The 4,616-nt window shown below is 58.5% G+C and overlaps 1 non-coding gene across 1 annotated transcript; it reads left to right on the top strand.

The window, feature by feature from the left end:
* The first annotated feature begins 2,280 nt into the window (after positions 1-2,280).
* Positions 2,281-4,194, top strand: LOC124296052. The gene has a single exon (XR_006905886.1). It is a non-coding gene; the product is annotated as a small subunit ribosomal RNA (ribosomal RNA).
* Positions 4,195-4,616: the final 422 nt, after the last annotated feature.

Raw genomic sequence — 4,616 nt, 5'->3', positions numbered from 1 at the left:
AGTCGATCCGGGCCGACGGGACTCGTTGAAGCTGCGGTACGGGTCGAGCGAAAGGCGACGCGCGGCGTCCCGGGGTCGATCCGGACAGACGGGACTTGTAAAAATTACGGTCCGAGTCGAGCGAAAGGCGACGCGCGGCGTACCGGAGTCGATCCGGGCCGACGGGACTTGTGAAAATTTCGGTCCGAGTCGACCGAGAGGCGATGCGCGGCGTCCCGGAGTCGATACGGGCCGACCGGACTTGTGAAAATTTCGGTCCGAGTCGAGCGAAAGGCGACGCGCGGCGTACCGGAGTCGATCCGGACAGACGGGACTCGTTGAAGCTGCGGTACGAGTCGAGCGAAAGGCGACGCGCGGCGTCCCGGAGTCGATCCGGACAGACGGAACTTGTAAAACTTTCGGTCCGAGTCGACCGAGAGGCGATGCGCGGCGTCCCGGAGTCGATACGGGCCGTCGGGACTCGTTGAAGCTGCGGTACGAGTCGAGCGAAAGGCGACGCGCGGCGTCCCGGAGTCGATCCGGACAGACGGGACTTGTGAAAATTTCGGTCCGAGTCGACCGAAAGGCGACGCGCGGCGTCCCGGAGTCGATCCGGGCCGACGTCGACTTGTAAAACTTTCGGTCCGAGACGACAGAAAGGCGACGCGCGGCGTCCCGGATTCGATCCGGGCCGACGGGACTCGATGAAGTTTCGGTCCGAGTCGACAGAAAGGCGATGCGCGGCGTCCCGGGCCGACGGGACTTGTAAAAATTTCGGTCCGAGACGAGCGGAAGGCGACGCGCGGCGTCCCGGACTCGATCCGGGCCGACGTCGACTTGTAAAACTTTCGGTCCGAGTCGACAGAAAGGCGATGCGCGGCGTCCCGGATTCGATCCGGGCCGACGGGACTTGCAAAAATTACGGTCCGAGTCGACAGAAAGGCGATGCGCGGCGTGCCGGAGTCGATACGGGCCGACGGGACTCGATGAAGTTTCGGTCCGAGTCGACAGAAAGGCGATGCGCGGCGTCCCGGGCCGACGGGACTTGTAAAAATTTCGGTCCGAGACGAGCGAAAGGCGATGCGCGGCGTCCCGGAGTCGATCCGGGCCGACGGGACTCGTTGAAGCTGCGGTACGAGTCGAGCGAAAGGCGACGCGCGGCGTCCCGGAGTCGATCCGGACAGACGGGACTTGTAAAAATTTCGGTCCGAGTCGACCGAAAGGCGATGCGCGGCGTCCCGGAGCCGATCCGGGCCGACGGGACTTGCAAAAATTACGGTCCGAGTCGACAGAAAGGCGATGCGCGGCGTGCCGGAGTCGATACGGGCCGACGGGACTCGATGAAGTTTCGGTCCGAGTCGACAGAAAGGCGATGCGCGGCGTCCCGGGCCGACGGGACTTGTAAAAATTTCGGTCCGAGACGAGCGAAAGGCGATGCGCGGCGTCCCGGAGTCGATCCGGGCCGACGGGACTCGTTGAAGCTGCGGTACGAGTCGAGCGAAAGGCGACGCGCGGCGTCCCGGAGTCGATCCGGACAGACGGGACTTGTAAAAATTTCGGTCCGAGTCGACCGAAAGGCGATGCGCGGCGTCCCGGAGTCGATCCGGGCCGGGAGCCTGTCGGAACATCGTCATATGAGCCTCGTTCAATTTCGACAAAGTTCCCGGAGTTCAAAATTTTTTCGATAGCCCGCGGAGGTTTCGCCCCGTAAGCCGACCGTGCTACCACCGTGCCGGCGCCGACGTCCTAGCGGCCAGGCTCCTACTAGTAAGAGGAGCGAGTCGGTCGGGCCGGTCTCCCGTCGTCCGCCTGCTACGCCGTACCGGTACGTGCTCGAGCACGATACGTACTTCGGCGTAGACCAGGAGCGGGCGTTCGCGGACCGTTCCGTGCCTCGTACCAAAGAAACTACGCGACTCGCGTTGTTTCATCTATCGTCACTGCATTACCGCGGGTCGGTGTCTCAGACCGAATGGCCCTTGACGCGGTACCAAGAAGTTCGGCTCTCCGTGAAACACGGAAGGCCGAACGCTCCAACGCACGCGTCAACTCGCTTCTTTCCGAGCGTACACTCAAAGACCAGAGATGTTATAACAACGTATCCCAGACGCTTTCAATCTAGCCGACGGGTACGGGAGATCGTTCGAACGCTTATAAGCCGAGTGTCGAAGGTGGCGGCACACGGAACCGGGGCTGCCTGCGCGCAGTCCCGAAACACACAGTAGACGCGCGGCCGACCGGGCTACGAGACCCGGTCGGCGATGGGTGGCGCACGTCCGAGCCGAGATTTTGTATCGAAGCTCCCTGGTTGATCCTGCCAGTAGTCATATGCTTGTCTCAAAGATTAAGCCATGCATGTCTCAGTGCAAGCCAAATTAAGGTGAAACCGCGAATGGCTCATTAAATCAGTTATGGTTTCTTAGATCGTACACACATTTACTTGGATAACTGTGGTAATTCTAGAGCTAATACATGCAAACAGAGTTCCGACCAGAGATGGAAGGAATGCTTTTATTAGATCAAAACCAATCGGCGGCGGGTACGTCCCGTCCGCCGTTTACCTTGGTGACTCTGAATAACTTTGGGCTGATCGCACGGTCTCGTACCGGCGACGCTTCTTTCAAATGTCTGCCTTATCAACTGTCGATGGTAGGCTCTGCGCCTACCATGGTTGTAACGGGTAACGGGGAATCAGGGTTCGATTCCGGAGAGGGAGCCTGAGAAACGGCTACCACATCCAAGGAAGGCAGCAGGCGCGCAAATTACCCACTCCCGGCACGGGGAGGTAGTGACGAAAAATAACGATACGGGACTCATCCGAGGCCCCGTAATCGGAATGAGTACACTTTAAATCCTTTAACGAGGATCCATTGGAGGGCAAGTCTGGTGCCAGCAGCCGCGGTAATTCCAGCTCCAATAGCGTATATTAAAGTTGTTGCGGTTAAAAAGCTCGTAGTTGAATCTGTGTCCCACGCTGTCGGTTCACCGCTCGCGGTGTCTAACTGGCATGATTGTGGGACGTCCTACCGGTGGGCTTAGCCCTCCGGGGCGGCCCAACTAATATCCCATCGCGGTGCTCTTCACTGAGTGTCGAGGTGGGCCGGTACGTTTACTTTGAACAAATTAGAGTGCTTAAAGCAGGCTATTTTCGCCTGAACTACTGTGTGCATGGAATAATGGAATAGGACCTCGGTTCTATTTTGTTGGTTTTCGGAACCCCGAGGTAATGATTAATAGGGACAGATGGGGGCATTCGTATTGCGACGTTAGAGGTGAAATTCTTGGATCGTCGCAAGACGGACAGAAGCGAAAGCATTTGCCAAAAATGTTTTCTTTAATCAAGAACGAAAGTTAGAGGTTCGAAGGCGATCAGATACCGCCCTAGTTCTAACCATAAACGATGCCAGCTAGCGATCCGCCGAAGTTCCTCCGATGACTCGGCGGGCAGCTTCCGGGAAACCAAAGCTTTTGGGTTCCGGGGGAAGTATGGTTGCAAAGCTGAAACTTAAAGGAATTGACGGAAGGGCACCACCAGGAGTGGAGCCTGCGGCTTAATTTGACTCAACACGGGAAACCTCACCAGGCCCGGACACCGGAAGGATTGACAGATTGAGAGCTCTTTCTTGATTCGGTGGGTGGTGGTGCATGGCCGTTCTTAGTTGGTGGAGCGATTTGTCTGGTTAATTCCGATAACGAACGAGACTCTAGCCTGCTAAATAGGCGTACCTTCCGGTATCTCGAAGGCCCCCGGCCTCGGTCGGGCGGTTTTTACTACCGGCGTACAAATAAATCTTCTTAGAGGGACAGGCGGCTTCTAGCCGCACGAGATTGAGCAATAACAGGTCTGTGATGCCCTTAGATGTTCTGGGCCGCACGCGCGCTACACTGAAGGAATCAGCGTGTCTTCCCTGGCCGAAAGGCCCGGGTAACCCGCTGAACCTCCTTCGTGCTAGGGATTGGGGCTTGCAATTATTCCCCATGAACGAGGAATTCCCAGTAAGCGCGAGTCATAAGCTCGCGTTGATTACGTCCCTGCCCTTTGTACACACCGCCCGTCGCTACTACCGATTGAATGATTTAGTGAGGTCTTCGGACTGGTACGCGGCAATGTCTCGGCATTGCCGATGTTGCCGGGAAGATGACCAAACTTGATCATTTAGAGGAAGTAAAAGTCGTAACAAGGTTTCCGTAGGTGAACCTGCGGAAGGATCATTAACGTTTCGTACTGCCGAAGCAGCGACTCGTGAGCGCGCGGGGCTGTCTCGCCGCGAGAGCGGCGTGTCACGCCCACGTGTCGCGAACAAAATTTCAAAAAAGTTTGAACGACGTAACGGTCGGGCCCGGTTGCCGCGGCGCGCAACACAATCGTCGTGACAACGAACGCGGTGCTGACGCCGGATCCGATGGGTCCGGCGTTCGCCGCGGTCGCGACGAGCGCAGTCGCCGGCTAAAACCGCCCGACGACCGACTCGCGCCGAGGCGTCGACCCGTCGCTCCGCGTCCAGCGCGGAGCAGCGGCGGGTCGTTCGCGCCTCCGGCCGACTCGGTGCCGAGAGGGGACCGCTCCGCGGTCCGCCTCGACTCGTTCGACCCGGTCGGTCGTACGAGGGAGACGTGCGAAGCTGGTCTCAGCGCTT

Source organism: Neodiprion lecontei, unplaced genomic scaffold (assembly GCF_021901455.1).
Source record: "Neodiprion lecontei isolate iyNeoLeco1 unplaced genomic scaffold, iyNeoLeco1.1 ptg000109l, whole genome shotgun sequence".
NCBI lineage: Eukaryota > Metazoa > Arthropoda > Insecta > Hymenoptera > Diprionidae > Neodiprion > Neodiprion lecontei.
Note: the sequence above shows the minus strand (reverse complement) of the source record. Positions and strands in the feature narration are given on the sequence as shown.